Source organism: Passer domesticus, chromosome Z (genome assembly GCF_036417665.1).
Source record: "Passer domesticus isolate bPasDom1 chromosome Z, bPasDom1.hap1, whole genome shotgun sequence".
NCBI classification, from domain to species: Eukaryota; Metazoa; Chordata; class Aves; order Passeriformes; family Passeridae; genus Passer; species Passer domesticus.
Genome location: NC_087512.1, coordinates 41,018,776 through 41,045,462, shown reverse-complemented (window position 1 = coordinate 41,045,462; position 26,687 = coordinate 41,018,776). Strand labels below are relative to the sequence as shown.

At 35.6% G+C, this 26,687-nt stretch overlaps 3 long non-coding RNA genes across 3 annotated transcripts; 1 reads left to right on the top strand and 2 right to left on the bottom strand.

Annotated features, from left to right (window-relative positions):
* The first annotated feature begins 1,175 nt into the window (after positions 1-1,175).
* LOC135290200 (uncharacterized) lies at positions 1,176-4,576 on the top strand. The gene is made up of 3 exons (XR_010352902.1): positions 1,176-1,320; positions 2,554-2,656; positions 4,409-4,576. It is a non-coding gene; the product is annotated as an uncharacterized LOC135290200 (long non-coding RNA).
* On the bottom strand, positions 1,313-8,786 carry LOC135290202 (uncharacterized). Its single transcript, XR_010352904.1, has 3 exons — positions 8,127-8,786; positions 7,048-7,190; positions 1,313-3,963 (listed from the first exon to the last, which is right to left on the bottom strand). It is a non-coding gene; the product is annotated as an uncharacterized LOC135290202 (long non-coding RNA).
* Positions 8,787-13,434: 4,648 nt separating this feature from the next.
* Positions 13,435-25,327, bottom strand: LOC135290201 (uncharacterized). Its single transcript, XR_010352903.1, has 2 exons — positions 24,544-25,327; positions 13,435-13,751 (listed from the first exon to the last, which is right to left on the bottom strand). It is a non-coding gene; the product is annotated as an uncharacterized LOC135290201 (long non-coding RNA).
* Positions 25,328-26,687: the final 1,360 nt, after the last annotated feature.

The window sequence follows — 26,687 nt, the reverse complement described above, 5'->3', positions numbered from 1 at the left end:
TACAAAATTTGGGATTAAACTCTTTAGAATAATTCCCACTGATTCTAAACCTAGTTCCCAACTCTTCATCATGTTATTTGGCTTAATAACTAAAAGAGAGGATGACAAAAAATGAAAATGAAAAATTAAGGAGACAAGATAAAACTAGAAAAGGGAATACTTTTTTAGAATGTCATCATGTCAAAGACACATTTTTATAATTATTGAAGTCATATTTTTCCATGTAGTATAGCATAGACTGATTTAAAATTTTTTTGTTTTATGACTTTATGTTCCTAATTTAATTTTAATTTTGACAAATAAAAATAGTATTTTTTCCCATCTCTTTTGAATTATTTAATCATAAACTTCCACCAAGAATGGATCGGGCATTATGATTTAAATTGGCCACATATGAAAAAATCCCCCAACATTTTTTTAGGTTTTATAGGTTTAATCCTTTAAAAAGTTCTCTACATTTTATTTCTAGACAGGTTTGGTTTTAGGTTAGTTTATGTGGCAGCAGCTCTCTGGTTACAGACAGCAACACATAACTTTCCCAGGCCTTTCTGGGAAAGGCTGTGAGAAGATAAAGAATGAGAAACAATCTTTATCTTCACTTGCTGCCCCTGTTGGTGAACATATGGAATCTCCATGTTATGGAGATTTTTTTACCAAAGGATGTTTTCTTAATTAGCCAATGGTGATGGTGTTTAGATTGGAGGACCAATTAGGTCCAGGTGTATCATAGCTGTCTATAAAAGCAATGTGTTTCTTAATAATGGTGTGGTATGGTATGGTATGGTATGGTATGGTATGGTATGGTATGGTATGGTATGGTATGGTATGGTATGGTGTGGTATGGTATGGTATATAATATAATATAATATAATATAACATAACATAACATAACATAACATAACATAATATAATATAATATAATATAATATAATATAATACAATATAATGTAATATTATATAATATAATATTATATAATGTAATATAATATAATATAGTATGATATAGTATAATGTAATTAATATACTACAATATAATACAGAATCATACAATATAATACAATATAATATAATGAGATTAAACAGCCTTCTGTGAATCATGGAGTCAGTGCTAATTATTACCTGGCTAGGGGCCCGTTGACACAACAATTGATGACCACAGTGTGTGTTACATTGATCAACCCATTGTGGAGTCGCAGGACAGGCGGAGATGCCTCAGGACCCCACCGGAACTCCACCAGGACTCTGTCGGGACCTGGCTAGGACCTGGTGTGCCCCACGCAGCGTGCTCGTAAACCACACACCTTCTTTTCCTGCAGAGAGGTAATGTGACCTTTCCCCGTGTCTTCCTGGAGAAGATCTGTCCCTTGGGACCACATTTTTGCCTTCATAGCCTAGGAGGTGGGCTGGGGAACAGATTTCCCAACAATAGCTCTGCCTGCAACCTGGGGTAGGCTTGCAGTAAGGAAAAGGTACCTGAAAAATGGGCATTTGAATTTCTATTCCAGAACATATAACCCTTACAGTGTGGGGACATTGTTCGTCATAAGGGACTTTCTGTGTCAGAATATGCTCTTTACAGGCTTTTTAAGTTGGGCCAAAATTCATGGTTTCCCCATGGATTCGTGGGCCTCGGCCTCATTGGGTTTTTGTCTCTGTGAGGAACGTACAAGGGGAGATGCGAGTGTGCCTCAACTACAACCAATCTGGGGGATTCTTTATAAAGGAATAAGGGGCTGAACCCTAAGGGAAAGCCAGTCCACCTCAGTAGGCATGTCCCAGTCCAACTCGAAGGAGTGCCTCCACCCTGCACAGGTGGCACATAGCAGCTGGCGAGCCTTTGTCACAGTCAGCACAACTCTGATGGCCAAGGCCGGTGTTCACCATTCCAGAAACCAGCTGGCCTTGCATGCTGTAAGTCTCTGTCTTAAGTTTTTCTCATCTGCCTCATGATCGTCATGAAAGGACAGAAACTGGGACTACTGAAAAGACCCTGGTCGGAATTCTGATGGTTGCTCACCAAGATCCTGAGAACCCTGCTGGTTTGCCAAGCTATTGTTTGCAGGTGTGTTTGCTGCCATGGAACATCTAGCAAAGGCGGGGGCGACTTGCCCTGAATGCTTGCACCTGCTTCATAGTTCCTGCTCCAATAGCTTGTGAATTTCCCCACCTCTTGGCCTGGCTGGACTTTTCTGGGGTGACCTTTGGTGGTCCCCCCTGGAAGACCCCCTCATCTGCTTTTTAACCACTGTGACAGTCGGACTTAGATGGAAGAAGCCTCTCTCTCAAGAACTGAGACATGAGACCTCTATACAGGGTAGCTCCCCCCTTCCAAGGACTGAGAATGAAACCCCTAACATGGGGGAGGTGTGTGGGGGAACCAACCTGACCAAAGCGAGATATTTACCTGCAGGTATGGCCATTGGACCAAGAAGACAATGGTCCTCACCTACTGTGGAGAACGTGGACTGCCTGTTACATCTATTATTTACTGTATTTTTTTTTCCCTCAGCAATTTCAATAGACTTACTTCAAGGTCTGTTTCCATCCCCTCAGCAATGGACTATAGTAGAACCCTGAGATAACCAGGACTTCAAGATCTTCCCAATGTAACGGCAGATCCTTGGCCGGACTGCAAAGGACTTTGTCTCTACATTTGGTAGCTATAACCCCCTCTCCTTCTCTCTCCCCCTTTCTCTATCTTTTTTCTCTCCCTTAATCCCTCTATCACATTTGCTGTGGTCATTCAATAGAGGTGCATTTGTTTTGATTAACACTGCAATCCCCACTGTTTTGTGTTTTGCACTCTGAGACCGGTAAAACAAACCATCACGACCCTTGCTTGTATGAGCAGATCGTGACACATACCAGCCCCACCCCTCTCTCTGCTGCAGCCAGGTGGGAACGATCCGTCTACGGACAGCCACTGCTGGCTCCTTCCCTCCCTGTACCGCGGGGTGGGGTGGCCTCACCCACAGGGCAGCCACAGAGCTGCTGCCACAAGTTCATGGACAACTCATATTTTTTTAAGCTGTCTTTGGGGTCTTAAGCAAAGTTGCCATTTCTGTCATAAAATAAGTAAAGTACTAATGGTCTAATGCATCCGAATTCAAATCTAAACATATCAGGAAACTGTAGTTTTCCCAAAAACCTGAAGCACAAGCTGGAGAGAATTTACACAAACTGCAGATGGGAAAGAGCTTGACAGAGTGGCATGGCTACATACAGGCCCTTCTGTAGCATCAAATTTGATTGTGAACAAATTTCTTGCAAGTGAAACATGCTACTCCCCAGCGTGGGAGACCAAAGCACTAGGGAGTGGAGGACAAGCTGTTACTTTTCCATGCACCATCTTTTTGGAGAAACTTAATTTTAAAAGGATTCAGTGTACAAATTCTCATGAGCAGCAATATAAATCAAAGCAAGGGAAAAAATATTGGTATGACTCCACCATCTGCACCACTAGAAATCCTTTTTCTCTGAAATTTTATCAGGTCTAATGGCCCTACAGCCTGGATTAGATTGACCCATCCTAATGAATACCAAAGGGAGATATTTCCTAGGTAAAAAGTCAGTACAGAGTTGCTCCTGGCTTTTGCAAAATGTCAGGCTTTGTGAGGAACTGGAATAAATCCCATGACCTTAAAATGTTTATGGGTAGAAGCACCATTTCTATGCAAAGGTCACTAAGCAGCCAGTGTTCACAGCTAGTTTAGCAGCTTAGTGCTTCTCTCCAGATGACAACATGATTTAACGTCTCACTGATGTGTTGGCCACCCAGCAGGTATTTCAAAGTAGACATCTGTCAACATGCTTGAAGAATCAGCTGTTTCCTTTCCAATGAGCAGGCAGATAATGAGGATGAGTTTGAAATAATCAGAAAACAAACACTTAGTTGAAATGAAGCTTTCAGTGTTTCCATGGGCAGATTGTTTTGTTAGCTCAAACTGCTGTTCTTGGAGATTTCTGTAAACAGTAGGGATATGTTTCAGATTGTATGTGAAAAGAGAAAGTCTAAGGCATTTGATTTCTTAGTATCTATTGGAAACTTAAATATGTTACAGAGACTAGTTAAATGATATTTCAGAGCACTTGCCTATTATTAAAATTTAGGAAAAAATTAATTCATGACTAATTAACATTTTAAATAAATATTTGTTTTGTAAGCTGAGTAGATAGAGCAAAATATGCTTTACTAATAGTCTATGTTTTAAATGCCATATATGTTTACTAAGTTTCCTTATCCCAAACATTTATGAGGAAAAAGTAAATTCAAATTACTTTTGCATGATTTAATTATGAAAATAATTATGAAAAATAATATAATTTTTTTAATATAAGCAACTGCTATCCTAAACCCGATTTCTTTTTAATGAAACACACTGAAATAATTTTCCATCCTTTACTTCAGGTCAAGATTAAAAAGAAAAGAAACAAGTCCATTATCATCACAAGTGTAATGGTGATTATACAAGTACACTGTGAATGCAAGGTATTTGGAAAATGGTGGTGTTTCTCAGGCTACCTAACAACAGCACTACCCAATCATTCATACTAATAAAAGTATTAAAAAAGATTAGTTGACCTACTGCAATGGGCTTTTTTTTTTTCATTTTATATGTTTTATTCTTGACTGTTTATTCACAGGTTAAATAAACTGGATTTTTGTGGTAGTTTTATTGCTTCCATTATGCTCTTAAATACTACATATACATATCGTTCCAAATAACTTGGACTACCCTTAAAGTTCAGCAATCTTAGCAATTTGCACTAATACAATTAAGTCCTTTTAATAAGATACTGAAATATATGTAAACTGGATTTGCATTAATTAAAACCTTAAATTATCAACAACTGTTGTGAGAAACTGAGGCATATATTTTTTTTAAGTAATTGAAAAATTTTTCTGTAGGCTAGCACATCATATTTAATTGTGGCAAGCAGGCCTTGTAACATGAAGGAATAGAGCTCAACAGCATTAAAAATAGGGGCATAGTAATAAAATTCTCATTGAAATTGAAGGAAAATAAAATATTGTGTTGAAAAAACAGTTATTCGCTGAATAAATATTTGATATAAGGAGCTTTTTATTTCACTTTTCTACGAAACAAAGAACCTACCATTTGACTGCAAGTCCATGTTTTAGCAATAGCCCTAATCCCCCATTGTACATGTTTGCTCACTATGAGCATATACTAATGTACTAGTTGTTTTTTTTTTATCCAGGCCTCTGTCAAAAAGTCCACTGTCAGAGACTGGACAGTGTTGTGGACTGTAGCCAATGGACAGTAGGGTTTTATCTAGTTCAGTCCTTCTCATGTTCTTGTATCAGGAGATAAAAGATTGAAGTCTGATGGAAGGTAAGAAATCAATTGTTGATAGACCACAGAATCTCAGAAGAGGAAGTCTCAGTAAGCTATGAATCTAAAAGGTGGAAAATGCTAGGTGATGGTAGGACGAGGAAGACCAAATATTGGCCATTCTAGCAGACTTCTGTGAAGAATTAATTTAATGGGTTTGATAATATTTCCATTTATTCTAAAATGTGAAACATGGAAAAGAATTTTCAAGAACAAGTATTTCACAAATGCAACGTATAAGAGGTTTTGTGAATTTTAAGTGTCTATATTCTATTGTTTGTCTAACTTGGGCCTACTGATAAAGAATATGGTAAATACTGTTTTCTATTTTGCACCTAGTGATTCTAATGGTCGCCTCAAGTTCAGAATAGCTAAGGATATTGGCATGTCACTGGCCAAATAAAGTCATTGGTCAAAAAACACAGATGAGGTGTTTTTTGTATTTTGAATCAAATGCTATAACTTTCTTTACAGTCAAAATTTTTCTATGTAGCATGCTTCAAAGATCCACTAAAAAACCTATCAGAGCTGATTTCTGGTTAGAATAGAGTGAATAGGAGGTATAATATCCAATTTCAGGGTAAGTATTTTCCAGTTCAAGGTGAATTATAAAAAACTACAGCTCTTTAAAATTAGTCTACCATATTAACATTCATATTAAAATTAAAACTCATATTAATATATTAATAATGTCTTTGGGTTCCATATTCAGATGTCATGACTAATTAGCATATTTTGTTTGGCTACTGTGTTGGATTGGAAAAGATCATTACTGTGTGAAATTCACAGTAACTACCTTAGACTGGAATTGATTTGTTACCTCCAGTTGTGACTTTCTCTAAGTGTACTTTGTGCATAGTTACAGCATAGTTACAGTTACAGCATAGTTACAGCATAGTTGCAGTTTGTCCATTTTTACAGTGTAAAAACCAAAACCACAGAATTAGAATTAGACACGTATTTGTCTTAGTACAGTACTGATAGCGCTGCATTTGTGATACATTGCAGTACATTTGAAAGCCAGAGTAAACTATTTTCCTCCCTTCTAATTTGCTGTCGTATAAATTGTTTCAAATCAAATCCCTAGTGCAACACTTTGTTGGGTAACTTTTTAGATTTCTTAGTTGTGGGACTGATTTACACTGAGATGAATTCTAAGCACAAAAATCCTTCAAGACCTAATGAATGTTATTTCTGCAGGGGTAACACAGGAACAGACAATTCATTTGGGTTTAATAAGCAAAGCAATGTTTTTCCTCATGACATGTTTTTCCTTTTTGACATATGAACATATTATAGTTAGGTATTAAATTATTGCAAAGCAGCTAGACCTTGATAATTGCATGTGTAAAATTTTACCCAGCAGCACCCTGCAGTAAAATATACCAATTTTTTTCTCCTACTTTGAAGTAATATGGCTTAGTTATTGCAGTTCAGCTGATATGAAACAATGTGTTAATCTTAGAATCATAGAACTATTAAAATTGCAATAGACCTCCAAGATCATTGCGTTTACCTTTGACCAAATATCACGTCAACTGAACCACAGCACTAAATGACGCATCCAGCTGTTTTCTTGAGCACTTCCAGAACTTTTCTGGTCAGCCCGTTCCAGTGCTTGACCAATTCGAACCTCCCCCAGCTTGGGCCCACTTCCTCTTGTCATATGGGAGAAGAGTCTGACCCTCACCTGCTGCATCCCTCTTTTAGGTTGTTTTAGAGAGCAAGAAGATCTCCAGCAGACTCAACTCACTCAACTCCCTCAGCTCCTCATACAAGGAGGAGGACTTACTCTTTAGAGCTTTTTACCAGTTTTGTTGCCCTCCTCATATCCTGTAAAGAATGGAGAATTTTAGTGCATTTATATAACCACTTTTTATTATCTTTCATAATGGTGGCCAGATTGAATTCTAGCTGAGCTTGTACCTTTCTAATTTTCTGTCTACAGAATCTATTGACATGTATTGTTCCTGAGTTGCCTGCCCCTTTTTTCAAAGATCATACTTTTTTTTTTCCCCTGAGTTCCAGTGAAAGCTCTCTATTCAGCCAGGGCACTCTATTCATGACAGCTCATCTGTTGGCACATACAGATGGCCTACTCCCACACCCTGTAACATTTCCTTATTTGGATATTTTTGTTATTCAACCACTCAAGAACTTTGTTTTCTCCTGTGCACCACCAGAATGAATCAAAAGAATTGATCTTGAAATCTCACTGAGTGAGCTTGGGGCATAACAACTCTCCGACCCAGTGTCTTGATCAGGCCACTGTCTGCCTTCTGAAGTAAAAAGCGGAGGTTTTCTTGACCACCTTCCTTACCTCACCAAGAACGAGAGACTACAATTTTGTAGTTGCTGTGGCCTCTGACCACCACATGTCCCACAGTCCTTTTCTGTTTGTAAACAGCAGGTCTGGCAGGGCATGCCCTGGTGGGCTCCCTTATAAACTGTGTCTGGAATTTACCTTCACACACTGCAGGAGCCTCCTAGACTGTCTCCTCTCCACTGCTGAGTTTCCAGCAGACATTTGGCAAGTTAAAGTCTCCCACAAGAGCAAGGGCCAGTGATCATGAAACATGCACTGACAGAATATTTCACTTCATCCTGGCTGGGTGGTCTGTGACAGACTCCCAGCAGGATCTCTGCCATGCTGGCCATCCCTCTGACTGTCACCCACAGGCACCCAGCCTTATCCCCACTGTCCCTGAGCTCTGTGCAGCCAAAACCCTCCCCAGTGTACAGAGCCACCCACAGCCCCTCCTTCCTCACCTGTCCCTTCTGAGGAGCTTGTAGCCCTCCACTGCAGCACTCCAGTCATCCCACCACATTCCCATGGTGATAACCACATCACAGCTTCCTGCTGCCACTGGCTTGTTACCCAATTGTTTGTTACCCATGCTGGGTGCATTGGTGCAGATGCACTTCAGCTGGGCTGTCCGTGCCACTCCAACACAGGCAAGTCACCCCAGGCTCATCTCTAGTGAGAATTTTTTTATCCTTTTCCTTCAAACCTAGTTAAAAGCTTTCACAATCAACCCTTACAACTCATGGGTTAGGATATTTTTCCTCGTTTTACACAGATGAACTCTATCTGTTTCAGTTGGCCTGGTGGCGCACAAACTATCCCATGATCAAGAAAACTAAAATGATACCAATGGGATCAGTCTCAGTAATATTTTTGTTGCTACTTTGAATAATTGTTTCTTAGGGTTTTTTTTAACATAAATATAACTAATTCTCTTTTTGTTTGTTTGTTTTGCATAGGTTATGCAGTTATTTGTTTTGCTATATCTGAAAATGAAATATGATTTATTCCTTGAAGAACCTTAGCTGTCTTGCATTATGTACACTATGCTAGAACTCTTTCTTTAGGTTGTCAGTGCAAAGAATTTTGAGGCAAGATATTTTAGTATTCTTGATAGATTCACTATTGCCATTCTAGTAATTATCTCCTTCTAAACAATGTGCTTTAAAAGATATCGAGTCAAAAATGAGATTCAGTTTTTTGTTGCACCTGATTTAACTGTACAAAAATGTTATATTCTATTTGATATGTTTCTATTTTCTGTTGTTATTGTCTATTTTATATATTTCAACTAAAAATAGGAGACTATAAATAAAAGGAATATGAAATATTGTCTTCTTTTTCTTCAAAATTTTTTGCCTCTGACACTTACAGTTACTTATCAACATGTAGGAGATATATCATAAATCGCAGAGATGTGGAGGATCTCCTTACACAGTTTATCCTCAGTTTTCAGCTTCATTCTCAAAATCTTATGTATCATTAATCAACAACTTTCCTCAAAATTATTTTGAGTGTTTGTGGAAAAATAAGATTACTGTTATGCACAGGTTGTTCTTTTTTATTTCACTAGTATTACACAGGGCTTAATTATCTCATCTTAAATCAAGGAATTGTTTATGTTACTCGTTGCAAAAAAAATTAATATACAGTAAGGGGGAAAAAAAATCCCATTAATGAAGTCACTCATTTAGATTTTTTAATCAAAATAATTTCCCAAAATATTATAGAATGTTATTTTGATTAGGACACAAAATACCCCCCAACCATTCAAGGATTAATATACATAAATAATTCTCTATCTGGTAAAGAATATATATAATGATCCCCTGTAGCAGGCACAAGGCCTGCAAGGCCTTGGCGGTCAGAAGCCTGAGCTAGGAAATGCCAAAGACAGCATGACTAAGGCTTTAGAAGCCCCTCTCTTCTGTCTTTCGGACCCTGCTATCTCCCTGTAAGCCCATAGGTCACTTTCCCTTGACCCTTACTATTGGACAGTTTTCAAAACCCCTGTAGGGTATAAAAACCCCTAATTCTGCCCGGTTCGGGAGAGGAGAGCTGTCACTGGACCCTTCGCGGAGACCCGAATAAAAGAACCCTGCGGAACCCATACAGCGCTTCTCCCTCCCTCTCTGCGTCTGCTGCGGCGGCGGCACATAGGGCGACGGCACCAGGCAAGCTGAAAGAGCTGAAATCACTAAAGAGCTGAAAGAGCTGCAAATCACTATAGCTTGCCTGGGTTGCCTGAGCCCCCCCCGCTGAGCTATCCTGGCCGGCCCGCATTCCCCGCTGGGCTTCTGCCCTGAGGGTAATGGCCAGCCATAATCCCCAATGTTATAGGTGGTGATACTATGGATAGATGATAGATATATTTAATCATTCATCACTACATCAAGTGTCATTTCTGTGCAATGTGTCACCTCCAAAAGCCTGAAAAATACAGCAAGGAGGGATAGGAACATCAGGACATAGATGTTTTCTCATTCTGGGGCAATACTGACAAGCATCATCAACAAAATGAAATATTGAGATTTACAATAACAAATTGCAACAAGAATCACATTGAGAATTACATAAAAAATTAACTTGTACCATGCTTTGGAGTGAAATCAAAGTCTACTCCTGTGCTGCATTCAGCAATCTCCAGTACATTCCAACATTGCCTAATAAAATAAGTGTGCTAGTTTTTGATTTAAGAGAATGTTCCTTCTAATTATTTCTCCCCTATATCAATCAACCAAAACATATAAAGATAGAAAGCAAAAAGTAGTGGAAAACCAAAGTTACTAAAACTGTTTCTGTGTTTTGTCCATAATTACAAAATATTACAGAATTTGAAAATTTAGTTTATAAAAAAAAGAAATAACTTCTTTCCCCTCAAGAAAGAGGGAATCACTTTTTTCCCCTTTCAAAGTCTGTAAAATGTCATACATTTTGTTGGCAGTAGCTATATATTTTTTGAGTAAAACATTTAATGTGAAACATTTAATTACAATCTTTACAGGTTATTGCAGTATTTTTAACAGTACAAAAAATAGTCCACTGTTGGAAAACAAAAGAGGTGAGATAAGACTACAGTATCTGGCTGGTAAAGCAGCTCACTACTAACAAACAATTAACAGACACAGTGCAGAAAATTTGAAACAGCTGAGAAAATATGGTAAATTTCTAAAAACCCATATTCTCTGTTATGATACCTTTCTGCTTTGTACTTTTTCCTACTCTGAAATTCTAAATCTTACTGAGAATATGTTGTAAGAGTACCTTCCAGTAATACCATGGAAAAGGGCTGGATTGGAATGAAGCACCATGGCTATCTTTGTGAAGAATATATTAGATGTTCTCTGGTATAGGAAGCTTTATTTTGGAGAATGGATTTGTGGTGTGTATTTCACAGTATAGGGCACAGATAAAGGGGGGACTTGAATACATTGTGTTTTGTGAAGAATGATTTGCATTAAGCTCAAGTATTAGCTTAAGTTCCAAGTACTAGCATGTTAGGCAATATAATAGTCATAGTCGTAGTCATAGTAATAGTAGTAGTAATAGTAGTAGTAGTAATAATAATAATAATATTTTTAATACTATTATTTATTCATAACTTGATATGTGTAATTATTGGTAATAAGTATAGTCTTGATTGTAACCATAGTTTATGTAATTTTCATTTCTTGCAGAGTTTTTGGTCAACCTGTCTGCATTTATTCTCTACTGAATATGAGTTTATGCTTTCACATTTGCAAATGCTTTGAAATGTCTTTATACTAATGTGTTTTCTTGGAGACCAAGCTGAAATTGTTTCAAATGAAGTTGTACTACAAAAGTCAATTAAGAGGCATGATAAGACTTGCCATATTAGACAAAACACAATTTCTTGTGTACTTTGCAAGCTGTGAAAGCTATGGATCTGTACTGACTGAGATCACCCATGTGTTGAATGGAATTCCAATAGCAATCTTTGCAATAACAAGTGCCAGGAGTGTGTCTGGAAGTTTGAATGTAGGACACTTTATAACTCATTTTTAAAAGAGTCAGTTATGCTGCCCATCACAGCATAAGTTTTCCTACCTATCAGGGTTTCCAGTTGATAACATTTCTCACTCCACCATAGAAACAAAAATAATTAAAAATAACTGTATTGTAACTGTATTGGTTAAAAGTACTCATGATTTAAAATAAATTAAATTTTAAATAATTAAAATTAAAAATTAAATAATTTTTAAAATTAAAAGAACCCTAAAATATAACTGTGAGCATAAAATAAGTAAAATCAAATGTTAAAATGTTATGTTAAAGTCAAAAGTGAAATTCAATGCCATTGAGGGCCTTGAGCATCTACCTGTGAGATGATAGGAAAAAAAGTGTTTTTAATTAAGAAGTACTAAAAATAATTAAAAACCAAACCTGTATGAACAGAAGGCAAAATCTCTAAAACATGAAAGAAGGAAATTTAAGAAATAATAATAGTAATAGTAGTAGTAATAGTAATAGTAGTAGTCATAGTAATAGTAGTAGTAATAGTAATAGTAGTAGTAGTAATAATAATAATAATAATAATAATAATAATAATAATAATAATAATAATAATAGATATAGTTTCTGCTACACAAAAAAAGTGCGGATGGGCTGGAGATGTCTCCACAGTTGGGTCACAAAAATGATGAAAAGTCTGGAAAACCTGCCATGAGAAGAAAGGCTGAGAGAGAAGGACTTTATCAGCCTTGAGACAAGAAGGCTTAGAAGAAGCCTTATCACCCTATTTCAGCATTAAAAAGGTGGCTAGAAGTGAGATGGAGAATCCTTTTAAAAGAGGAATCACATAGAAAATATTATAATAATCATAATAAATAATATATTCAGCTGGACAAGATTCTGCATTATCTTCTCTAGACATTGCTTTTGCAAAGAGAAGTTGGACCAGATGATGAATCCCCTTCTGGCCTGGTATTCTATGATTGTATGAAATAGTAGTAAGAGAGTGGTGTAGATCTCTTCCCGTGAAATAACTTTTAAAATTTTACCCTGTCACTTTAACAGAATATATTTATCAAATAGAATTTTATAAATAGAATTTTACAAAGGTAATTTTAGCTGGGATTCTATTTTGCAATGTATAAAAGGAAGCAACTACTCCAGGTCAGCTTCAGTGGAAAAGCAATTTGATTCTCTTCAGCTTAGTATTGGACAAAGCCCAAAGCCCATTTCTTAAATGAATAAATCATTGCAAGGTATGAATTTTCTGAACTGTCATGAGCAAAGGTTCAGATTGTAGTAGAGATATGAGAAAGAACTTTTTTTTTTAAAATTCTCTCTTTAGGTGTTGGTGGATCAGTACTCTAAAGAAGAGTTGTTCTCAGAAAAACCGCACAAAAAGTCAGAGATTACAGGAAGTAAGGTTGACTGACATTTGAGGCATTTCAGGAATCTCTGTTAAACAAAACAAGTAAATAAAAAGCCTAAACAATCCTTGTCATTATTCAGATATACAGATAAAGAATAAGCAAAAGATTATACTGTCAGATTTGTGGCTCTTTGAAGCATACCTCAATGTATTTACTTCAACCTAAAGTATCAAGCAGTTTCTGTGGTTAATTTATCTGTAGCCTTGTGGTAGGCTGATCTTGGCTGGACTCAAGGTGTTTACCAAGTCTCTCTATCACTTCTCTTTATGAGCTGGATGTGGAGGAGAAAAATATAACAAATAAAAGGTCATGGTACAAGATACCAGCAGATCATAAGATCACTCATCAATTAATGTCACAGACAAAACACTCGAGTAGATTAGTTTAATTGTTTACAAATCAAATCAGATTTGAAATACACCTTCCCTCCAACCCTCTCTTCTTGCTGGGATCAGCTTCACTTCCAGTATCTCTATTTTCTCCTCCTGAGTGACGCAGGATGTCAGGGAGTGGAGGATTCACAACTCTTTTTCTTTGCCACTCTTCCCCTTCTCCCTCCTATAGTCCTTAGTGAACTGAAACATGGGTCCTTCCCAAATGAAGTTTCAATTCTTCACAAACTGCTTAGCACAGGTTCCTTCCATGGGATGCAGTCCTTCAGGAAGACACTTCTCCCATGGAGTGGTTCTGTCATGAAAATAGGAAGTGTGAGCTACTCCCTTCATGGTTGCACAGGTCCTGCCAGGAGCCTGCTTCAGGACAGGCTCTCCACAGCATCACAGCTTCCTTTGCGTGTATCCGTGGGCTTAACATGGGGACCTCCATGGGCTGCAGAGGGACAGCTGCCTCGCTGTGGTTTGCACCGTGGTCTGCAGGGGAATCTCTGCTCTGGATGCTGGAACAACTCTATCCCCTTTTTCTTCACTGACCTTAGTTTTACAGGGTTATTTCTCTGACAAGTTCTCATTCCTTTTTACCATCTGCTTTTGGGCAGCAGTTTCTCTCCTTCCTAAACACTTTATCCAAGAGGTGCTGCCACCATTTTCGATGTCTTGGTCTTGGCCAGTGCTGGGTCAGTGTTGGCACTGGCTGGCATTGTCTCTGTCACACAAGGGGGGGCCCTTCTTACAGATGACACTCTTGTAGCCCCCCCCACTACTAGAAGCTTGCTGTGTAATCCCAATACATGCATGTATCCTTTGTATTTTCTATTCTTTGACCTGCAGTTTTGAACACTGATACACAGCATCCCTCGGAACAAAATTCACTACTATTTTGTATAATTCCTTCTCTACTGACTGATGTCAGATATGTACTTAAGTGCACTCAAAAGGACCAGCTCACATTTATGGTCCTTTGTACTTTTGTCACTGTGCACAGAATATATGGTAATTTTCACTTTTTAGCTTTCTTTCTGCCAAAACACAAAAAGCCTTCCTGCTTCTTGGTATTGTGCTATGGAGGAGGGATTCACACTTTGAGTATTTTAAATTCTTGTTGTGTTAAAATGTTGAATATATGATCATCAGGGAGTTTGGAATGCACATTCTTGTGCTCAATTTGCCAAAAGTTCAACTGATTGCTTTAGCACAGGTGAGTGGTTTGAACATGAGGTAATCACACATTTAGTAAAAAGTTGAGTAACGGATTATTATATTTTGGAATAAATGATCCTTTTTTTTTATTACTGTAATTGTAAATATTACATTCTATTGTATATCTATAGGTAAGAACTAGTTTTTACAAAAATCAATTTCTCTTGTAAAAATATAAAGAAAACAGAAAATAAGATAAATCAGTGAACATTTGCACTATAGTTGTACAGTGCCTCTCCTTGAACACCAAAACAGTCCATCCAAGTATATTCATATGATCTTTATAGATGGTTTTCAGAATGCCTCTATCCTAATCCCACTCAAATCAGTATTAAAATTCTTTTCCATAAAAGAATAAAATGAAAAATTATTTGAAACCCAAAGATACATGAATAATCAATGGTTTTGTTGCAATCCGTTGTGTTATCAGGAGTGGAGAGCAGCTTGGAAGAGAGGTGCCAGGGGATATATATGATGTTAACATTCCCATTTTAAACTTTTACAACTCATACATAACAGCTACTGTTACTCAGATATGGTTAGAACCTATCATTAAAAGCCCACTAGGCTCTTTCAGCTATAAATTTAAAGGAAAAACTATAAGAGAGGTTATCTTTATAAAATTTAAAATTGCATTATGTAATCAAATTCACTAATTTGCCTAAAGGTTATAAATTGTAGAGCAGAAGATATTTACATATTGTAGAGTATAATAATGTAATTTTTAATAGAAAGTAAAATACTTTCTTCAATAATAGGAACCTCAAGTAGTTTCAGCTACTTCTCTTGGCATGTCCAGATATATAAGTAAACTGCATTTCAGCAAAATAGTTCATAAGAAATATGGTGAGGTTTAGCAGTTCAAACAATAATCCATAATACTTCTAAAATAGAATACTAATGTTTTTAAATAGCTTCCCTGAGGTTCCAAATTTTTTAATGTGTGCAGAAACTTATGAGGTATATTCTTGGAAAAATTAATTCTGCATTACAGCTTTAATGCAAATTCTTAATAACTTCTTAATAATGTCTATTAATCATGGCCTCAGTATAGTCAATTTTCTATGAGGAATATTTCGAGTAATTCTATACTTTTTACTATTGGAGCTTCACTATACATATTCGATATTATTCTACTGAAAAGATTTTGTTTGTTTTTCTCTTTGTTCGCTTATCTCTTTGTTAAAGTCCCCTCATTTTCCCTATGAATTAAAGTGAATAAACCTCTATTGACTACTCTTTTAATTCTTTGTTGGTTTTGAGGAAATTGACTACCTTATCAAAAAGAACTGCATTTTTTTAATGGCCGTTACTGTAATAATTTGTAGTAGTAACAAAGCTATGGTATTATATAATTACCAAGTGGTTAAAAATTATGAATCTTTTTGGGTGACAACTTAGTTGTTTAGACTCCACAGACAAAAGAGACTGATATTTCTACAAGTTCTTGTCCTAAAATAGCACCTGAAAATGAGATCTTTCTTATCCCCAAAGTGCCATTTCTCTCTGCAGATTATAAAGTCAAAATGACTGGCACAGGAATTGCTATCTGCACAGTAAACATCTATAAACTTATCTGTAAAGTCTGCACCAAATATAACTAATTCTGGCCAGGACTACCATTAAAATCTTTCTGCCTGTCCATCTTTGAAAAATGCTCACTTGTAGATGAACTTTGTCTGTTCATAATGAATTTTTTTTTAAAGAAAAAAACCCCCAAAATGTTCTTTACTTTTCCTTTTTTCAGCCTGTTGTTTAAGGGTACAATTCCAGAATTACAGAAACTGGGTGTTTCTATAATGAAATCATAATATAAATTATATAAATCCATTTCAATTTTGATTTAAATACAGAAAAAAAGAGTACTGCTTTGTATGAATATTTGCTTTGTATTTAACATGCCACTTCACACCAACTTCACAACATATATAAATAATATTTTATTTCTGGTAGCAGAAACAGAATAATTAAAGAATCTGACCAGACTATTTTTATAGCTTATTTGTGACAATTCACTCAACTTCCTAGTATTCTGATGAGATTAATGTCCTGAAACATATCAATCAAGACAAATCTCCTGATAATCCTAAATTTTTATTAATCTTACAAGTTTTTTTGGGTTTTTTTGTGTTTCTGTAGGGATAAGCATTTTACTGATGCCAAACATTACAGAATGAGTCAATTTTTATTTGGAGACAAGGGATTTTTCCAGCTGTTGATATCTGGCACTTTTTAAAGGATCTATATTCTCATCCAGTTTTCAGAAGGTTAGTCTCAGCTGGATTAATGAGCAAATAATTCCTTGAAAACTGACATTATTTTACACCTCTGATAGAGGGTATTTTTGAAAGACAAGAGTTAAGAGTTAAGTCTCTGATGTACAAGGAAAATGATACCCACATTAGATAGGCAGCCAGATGAGAATGTTCAGTTTCTAGTCTTAAATTCAGATCTTACATATTCCTTACATATTCTCCCCAATAAATCGAAGGTGAACTCTTCTTTCAACCCTTAAAAACTAAAACCAACCATCAAATAAAAAAGCAGCTGACGATATTCCTAAAAATTATGAGCAATGTCTACTTAAATTCTTGTACACTGCAAAGATCTGTAAGCAAATATTAAAAACATACAGCCAAAATTAAAGAAAAAATTAATTAAATTGAATGCTAAATAAAATAAATGAAAGTGATTTCAATAATTTCTGTGTGAGAGAAATTAATCTGTAGCTTTCCTTACCATAAATTCTTTAAAATAGTTTTTGGCTCAGTTATTTTTGTTCTGTTTTGAGTTTATTTATATACACAAAATAATTTACATGCACACGTTAAATTGAGAAATATTCTAAAATTCTACTGTTAAAGATTTTGCTTTTTTTAACAATAGTAACTAAAAGCAGTTTATTTAGAAAAACAGTGTGCTAAATGACTCCAGCAGGCATTATTCATCATCCTTTTCTTTTGTGTTTATATTCCAGTAGATATAATTTTTCTTTCCTTTCAGGTATCTTTAACACTTTTACCTGTAAATTTTCTAAAAGGGTTACCTTGTTCCTTATAACAGTTGGGTAAGTCAAACAGAACAGACTGGCTTTTTGGCCAAATGCTCACCTTAATTCTGAATAGAAAAACACCCCATGTCATCTAGGCTGCTATAGATATATTTTTGATTTCCAGTCCCTTAAGTTTACCCATGCTAAATGTTTGTCAGAAGAATTTTTTTTGTCTCTTTCTTTTTTTCTTGCCTGGTGATTTACTAGTCTGGTGAGTAGTCTACAGGGAGTTAGTGCTTAGAAAAAAATCTATGAACTGGAGCTGCATTGAATTTAAATGGTGAGAAGCTACAGCTGTGCTATGAGAGTAATAGACAGACGTAAATTAGAACTAGTTTATTACGAACTTTTCTTTCCCTTACAGCATCACTATACATAGGGCCTTTGGATTTAGAAAATGGTCCTCCCCCAGGCTGTCTTGCCTTTTAATGTTCTAAATAACTTCTAATCTTCAGAACTGCAGTAAAAGAACATCTGAATTAATGGCTAGGCACAAAGATAACCATTAATGTTGGTCAGAATGAGATTAAATTGAGATTTTGCTGACAAAGTAATTCTAATGCTTCACACAATGTGCAAATAGTAAATGCTTGCATAACGCTGGTGGATTTCTAAGCAACTGTGAAAAAAGTAGACAAGAAACTACCTTCTAGCAATTCTAAATGTGAACATTTTGTTAGAACATGAAAGGTTAGATAGAATAATCTATTTATAAAATCCTGCAAACAACATTTAGTCCAGTGGAAAGATCTAGAATGAAAAAGTAGGTAGGAGACTCTTAGTTCAGCATGAACTCTGTTAATAAATATTAAAATAAAATGTGAAGATTAGTCTTGTTTTCAAGATGTTATTAATTTTTATCATGTGGGCAGAAATCTGAAAACATGTAAAACTTTTTAGAAGTTTTCTAATTGTCTTTCTAATAAACATCACAGGAAAGCACCAAATAGGAAAGTAAAGATGTTTATAATAACTGCCAATAATAACAATGACAATCAGTATTTTCTTATGTACAATGCTATGCTGAAAGAAATTTCTCAAATTGTTTTGAAAGTGAATGCAGAACACCTACTTTGACAGATGTGTTATAGGGAAGCAGTGCAAGGACATGAGAAAGGACAAAAAAAAAAGTAATTAGGAGGCATTAAGGAAAAATAACTTGCGATTAGTAGACCAGTGAAAAATTAGGTGGAAGGGAGGCAGATCCATAACCTGAAGAACACCAGTTTCTATAATGAACACTTATATTCAAAACACAAAGTGAACTACATTAATTCAAATTAATAAGACTTATGAACAAGAAAACTGAAACCTAGAACACTGCTAGATTTTCAAGATCATTCAACAACTTCCATCATTGAGCAAGAGATATTCAGTTCTTCTGAAAGCAGTGCATTTAAGTCATTTAGGCTGCTTTTAACAATCTGTGGTGGGGGAAAAATAGAAAAAAATTTGGTTTTCTAAGTAATGTAGGATTTTTGTTTCTGGTTGATAGGTTGGGGTTTTGTCTGTTTACGTGTTTGTTTGTTTTCCAGTTAATTGATTTTCCTTTAAAAGGGAAGAAAGATTAAAAATTACATTCTGAATGTGTCATGAAAGTTCTTTAATGGCATGTCTCCCCTGAAACAGAAAATCTACATTACAAGTAAATTCATATCAGATTGTTCATAGCAAATGAACTTAAAAGCATAAATTTATTTTAAGGCAGAAGAATTCACATAGTTCAAAGGTAATAAAAAATAAAAGAATCATAGACTCATAGAATAAACTTCGACTTATTCTGAATATGTGGTTATAAAAAACATAGAGAAGTTCTTGAAACTTCCATTTGCTTAGGTACTTGATAAGTTAGACTTTCTTATGAGGAAGCATATTGAAAATCCATGTGTTAGAAATACAAGTACGTCTCCTGTCTTTACTTTGTCCTATTGAGGTTTACCAAAAATCTCTGGAAAAAATAAGTAGCCATGTGTTCCTGTGAGTTACTAATACTCAGTTGCAACATGACTGTTACTTTATATATTTTTAAATCATATGAAACCCAGGAATAATTAAATTAAAACCTGTTTTTAAATCATTAAAACCCAGGAAACTTAATAAATTACAATTCAGTTATTTTCATTTAATAAGTTAAGATTGTTACTTATGACATTATACATGTACTTAAATTACAGTTTGCATATGCAGGAAATTGCAGAATTGGAAAAAATATTCAACAATAAATATATTTTTTTTAAATTGTACATTGTTGTATTATATGGACTATTAAACTTCAACTATAAAATAAAATACCATAAACCATTCATTCCTGTGGAAAATACTGTTCATCTTCAAGGCCACTTAATAACTTTTCTTCTACATTTTCAGTTGTAACCCTCTTATTTTGTTTTTTAAACATATTTCAGCATCAAATTATCTGGTGCAATGTCTGAGGAATTCAATGACATTACATTATCCTCTTACAACTAATTTAAGACTTTATCTTTCAGTTATGTGGAATGTATTGTTTTGGCAGCCTGAAATAGTAGAACTTTATTTGTGTGTCTATGAACTAATGCTTATTGAGCCACCTAAACCCTTCTAAACACTTGCAATGATTTCATATGACCTTGGGTGCTCTCTTCCCCTTCATCCCAGATGTAAAACTAATCCAGTCTTCCCACATTATGAAATGTGAACAGTATATTCTGGACCAATAGAGGTGAGTTCAGAAGATGTCCAGCCAGAGAAGAAACTCATGGAGCAGGGGATGGTGGCAAAAATAAATAAAATAAATAAGATAGTTTCCTTTCCTTCCAGGTTTGAATGGGAGTGTAGCTTAGATATAAATTATTCTATACAAGATTTAAGTGTTGTTGTGAATGAATATTTACAAGTGGAAAGACAGATAAGTTTTACCTCAAAACCAAAAAAATCTTCTGTTGCTTACTTAGGACACAAATATAGGAAATTTATTTTCAGACTCATAAAGCCAGTAATCTAGCTGTTACATCATTCTCTACATTCTCCTCCATCCCCTTCTGGTATCATTTTTTTCCCAGATTTTTCACCATGAGCCCTTTATATCCTTGGTATTTTGTTGTTCTGCTTTACACTTTCTAGGCTGTATCTTCCTATTTTGTCAGCCTATAATTTTACAATCCTCCTGAAATATATTCTTGTCTCTGGTGCTTTCCCCGTATTTACAGTTATTCACAAACTGAATAAATAGCCTTGGTCTCTCCTCCCTCTTCCAGGCCATTAGCAGAGCTGTTGAATCCTCTCCCTCATCCTGACACATGCTATTTCACACAGTCCTGTTTGTGGCCGCATTTCCAGCCCACCTTCACACCTCGCACGTGCAGGTGGTTTGGTGTGGTCTGTGTGAATCCTGGATCTCAGGTCCCTGCAGTGCGTCTTTGCCTGCACAAGCCTCCCCGTGCCATGCCTGGGGAGAGTGCCAGCAGAGCCCCAGGGCAACAGACAGCTCATCTGAGATTGCCTAGAGCACAACTGGCTGCTTCTGCCTGAATAAGAGGGCAAACACCACCACTGACAGGGCACCCCAAACCTCCTTGTACTCCTGCAGGTTGATTCCAACTGGGGCTTTATGCCAAGAGGGGAGGCATTTGGTTTTGAATGTGATTCCTCTGATACTAACGTTTTAGAGCTTATATGCAGCCCACAGAGCATTTCCTAGATTATGCACAAGCAAAAATTGTGACTGAAAAAACTCCAACCAAAACAACTCCTAAACCCCAAACACCTAGGTTCTCATACAGCAGGCATCATTGCATCAGCTAGAATGGAATGGAATCCACTTCCACCAGCTGAGGCCATTCTAGCCTCCTTTATATTTAAAGCTCTAAAATAAAAATTATGAACAAAATTATGCCAAAATGTCATCATATTTCTCCAGTGTAATTACGAAACTAAGAAAGAGTCATTATAAGTTAAAATTTAAGGAGCTTTAAATGTCTTTCACTAGAGTTTCCTTAAGCCTTTTTTTTCCTTTTTACTAATAAGTGGTGGTACACTCACTTGTCTCTGTCTTTCATTCATATCTTTTTTTTTCCCTTCTTTTTTTAACACAAGTACATGCTGAAGACATTTAATGAAATTCCATACAGGTTTGTAACTGAGCAAAACTGAAATTATATTTGCTGTGGGGAATTAGGAAATTTGGTTGTTTTCATATCCTCATGTAATTATATTGTTAGCCCTGAGGTGAGGGAAAAGATCAGTTCCAAAAATTAAAATGTTTTTTAAATGATGATCAAATGTTTTATCTTTCCAGGCAGACCTAAATAATGTACATATTTCCTAATGCAATACAAAGCTTCTGATTTTGAAGAATATATCGTTTACAAACTGGATAGCATTCTAAACTGGAATTTTGAGATTCAATACTTCTTTTCAAATCCACTGAATTTAATACCTTATAGTGGGTGAAAATAGACTTTTTTTCCTTTAAATCCTACTCATGATGGTTTTAATCAGGTGTACAATAGCTGAGAGCCTTAAGGCATTCTGAATCAGTTTCTCCTTCCTATGCATCTGTGTGATGTGGAACCATATTAGAGATAATTTGTAAAAATATTTATTAATTATTATCATATATAATATATAATAATAATTAATAATAATGTTTTCTATTAATATTTGTAATAATTATAGTCCTTAAAGCACTTCAGTAAATTTTCCTTCATGGCCATCAACTACCTAAAGAAAGGAAATCTTCTTCCTTCTAACAGTTAGTTTCCATACTGAAGTGGTAAATAACTAATGAGTAACAGTATGTGATTAAATTCTTTCAATGAAACTAGTACAAGAGAATAAATAAATAAAACTTCAATAAAATTTTCATACAAGAGAACTGAAACAGTTTTCTTTTATATGAAAAGGGCAGAGGTGAATTCAGAGATGGAAATGTACTGCTTCATTGCTTGACACTAAGTACTTAATTTCCTTAGGGAGAAACAGAATGTAAAAATTATCTCTACCTTTTTTCAGTGACCTGCTACCCAAAAATGAAAAGTGATCCAAAACACAGCTCAGAACTCAGAACAACCACAAAATCTTTAGTAGCAGTAGTAAGAAAATTAGATAGTATTCTGCAATAAATTTTTAATTTTTTTTCTATTAAGGACACAGTTCAAAAATAATAAAAAAATCTAATAAATACTGAAAATGTTGTAAAATATAGTTTTTGTTAAAATATAATAAGCTGATGCCTCAGGTTTTAGCTTTTATATTTTTCAGATCCTGTACTGCTTTAGTGTGTAGTTCTGAGCTTCATATTAAGGCATAATAAGCTCTCTTCACAGAGTAAGTGGACTAAACAATTCCTTTTCTAGCTGGGGACCAAGGACAAATGATCCAAAGTTTAGGCCCAAGAGCATAAACAATGGCAGAATGAAGAGAGAAAAAGAAGAAGGATGGGATTTCCTAATCGAAAGCTATAACTGGACAATTAACTCCAATATGCTAATGGACAAAAACTTATAAAAGTGAGAGACCTTGTGACTGAGTGTACATTTTGTGACCACTTTGGGCTCATCTTGGGTAGAGCCCTGGCTGGACTCTTCTACTGCCCAAGGTGAATCCACTGAGGCCTTTTAATAAATACTGCTTTATTCTTTAACTCCATCTAGCCTCTGTTCTGGGTCAGCCTTCATAAGGCATCACAGCAGTCCTTCTTAACAAAAGAGGTTTAGGTAAAACCAGACATGCTCTATACAGGATGGATTAAAGTTCTTAACATAACCTTTAGTCATCCAACCAAATTGTAAAACTGTATAAAATCATAGCTTTCACTGTCTAATATTTTTATCTACCTTTTGTACGCAGTTGCCTATTACTGTTTTTTTTTTAATATTTCACATACTTTAATCCTCTTTCTTTTCCACTTTTGACACTTGCCATTTTTACTTGACTACTTTACCTGGCATCTAAAATCTAGTACTTAATTTTATTGATATTTCAACACATTTAATATTCTTTAAAAGAGATTGTGAACCCACAGTCACTATAACCCAGCTAATCACAAGTAATTATGTTTGTAAAGTACATTTCCACATAATCAGTAGGTCCGTGTTGTTTTTCTAATGAAGTTTAATACATTCAGAAAATCAGAGAATAATTTGGGTTGGATCGGGTTTTTGAACTCCATTTTTATTATTGCCTACTTTGGCTCAGAAAGCCTGGATGCAGTTAGACATCAAACATCTGAAAATTCAAATAATTCTATGCACCAAATTTTTTGAATACTATGTAGAAACCACAAAAGACACTTAGGACTTATGAAATACTAAGTGAAAGACATTCTTGATCTTAGTATTTCAGAAGTTCTACAACACTGGTATTCTTTGAAAATGTGTTTAATCTGCCAAAATTCTCTTTCATGCCTAGAGAGGTATTTTTTCTTCTTTTTATAAAGCATTGTTCAGTTTGATCTCAATCTTGAAATTAATAGTTTAAAATATCTGGTATGATTTTGCAGAGTTTGAAATAAAATGTATATTTTAGAGCTAACATTGCTATGCCCCTTTGAGCCTCCCCCAGCTGGAACATCTGTCACAATTTCAGCAACAAAATGTAATACTGAACAGAGGGTCAACACATGCCACAGAGGTTACTACATGCAGCAGAAGATAGTGAAACAATTAAAGAGTAATTGGTCTGCCCTAAATTCTGGAACAGTGCTGCAAGACTGCTGTTATCCTGAGTCAGCTGTCTTTGTCATTGTATGATACTCTACCCAGGTGTGTATGATGTGGCTAGCTTAGACTCAAATTGCAAAGCTTGCCACTGTGTGGATCCATATGAATAAAAACCCCTACAATGCTCTTACCTTCCTGTTGAGAGCGTGGTAGGCAGCAATTTAACTCCTATATTGGCCTTTGAAATGTTTACTGTGATCTTTATGTGCTTATCATTTTAGATGCTGAAACCCAAAGACAGGAAGCCGCTTCAATTGACTTGCAATGGTGTGAATTTTTTTAAACTTCTGTCTTCTTATTTCTTTTCTAAGACATCCTCCAGTTTGATCACTTCTCTTCAGTCTTCTTGTGCAGACATACAGGCTCCTGTTACTTAATTTCAGTATTGGATTAAGTAGTGTAGCAGGCCCAGGGCCTGCAAGGCCTGCAAGGCCTCCCTGGAGGTCAGAAGCCTGAGCTAGGAAATGCCAAGTCATGATGATGACTGGGCCTTAGCAGCCCAGCACCCTCTTCTGCCTTTTGGACCCTGCTTATCTCTCTGTAAGCCCATAGGTCACTGTCCCTTGACCCTTACTATTGCAAAATTTCAAAAAACCCCTGTAAGATACATAAACCCCTACTTGTCCCTGGTTTAACAGAAGAGCTGTCACTGAGAACCTTCATGGAGATCCCCAATAAAGTATTCATTGGAACCTCACACGGCTTTCTCCTCCCTCTCACTGCGTCTGCTGCAGCACCAGCAAGCTAAAGAGCTTATAGTCACTAAGAGCTGATAATCATTAAGAGGTGATATCACTTAAGCTTGTTTAGGTTGCGGTAGTTAGCAGCTGCTCGGGAATTCGGATGCTGTGCTGAGCACCACTGAGTTATCCTGGCCAAGGCAGCCCACCAGGCATAGCCTGGCTGGAAGCCGCCCAATAAAGTAGTATCAAGTTCATTTCCAATTGTTTCAGATAATATGGATTTTCAGGTAAGTAACATTCAGATAACTGAAATTATGCTCTAATTATATTTCAGTGGTTTAGAATATTTTCTTTATTCTTCTTTTATCATGTGAGCATTATTTCTTGATTGTAAAGCTAGGCTAGACACACGTTTTCCTAATACAGATACGCTTCCTGCATAATTTGTTTTTTCATTCTACTACAGTTTAGGGAATTACTTTTACCACACTAAATAAGACAGTAGATTATAAACTTAGCATTTTGAACTCAAAAATTACTCAGCTAGTGAAATATTAATTAAAGTAAGAACCATTGGAATAAAAGCTTGAAAACTGCACTTTTTAAGATAATATAAACTGCACATTGAAAACAGTAATAAATAATCCTCATTTGTAAAAGCCATGTGTAGTGAAGAATGATGGTGCTAAGTGAGTAGATGCTTAGAAAAACTTTGTACAATTGTGATTCAATTATCTTAGTACTAACTATAAGAAAGAGTGTGATGCTTAGATAAAGGAGACCTACAAACATTTTGTCCCTTTTAAATCCTTCTATGTGGATGGCATATTCACATCTACAGATATTTACGAAATGAAACATAAAAACTAGGCTGTTATGTAAATAACCCACCTATGGAACATTTTCTAGTCTAAGAGCTATTCCAAGATTAAATCCAGATTCCCTCCCCAGGTTTAATTTTAATTTTAGCCATGTGGCAGAAAATGGACAAGGCATGAAGTCACTGTAGTCACAAGTCTTATCTTTATCTTCTTACACCAAGAGCTCCCATTTCTTAGAGGTTTCCTCATTCTTTCATTACTCTCTTTATACGAAAATCCTAAAAAATGCATGTGGAAACTTCCCCATAGCAAAATAATACCAACATTACCTTCTTGCAGTCATTGAATAAATCTCTTTTTTGCCTTTCTTTTGTTGCAAAAGAAAATATGAAATTCTTGACTGAGACATAATAGCAATATGTGATGCTGTCAATGTATGATGTGAAAGTTCAACATTAAGCAGATGAGGTCAATTTATCATGGAGTTGTTGTGAATTATGACTAAAAGTCAGTATTTCTTGAATACTCTTACAGATATTGTACATTCAAGTATCTGTTCTCGGACATGTATGGAAAATGTCAGTCACAACTTAGAATGATAGAAATATGATGACAAAAATTATTTTCCGTGGACTGTGTTTATTCCCATTCCTAAAGTTTTAGCTGTGATGCAACTTCTGAAATAAATAATTTGGAACAGATATTTTGTCATGATTGTAAAAAAAATGCTTTTCAACTATTTTTACTTGTGACAAGACACTTGTTCCCAGA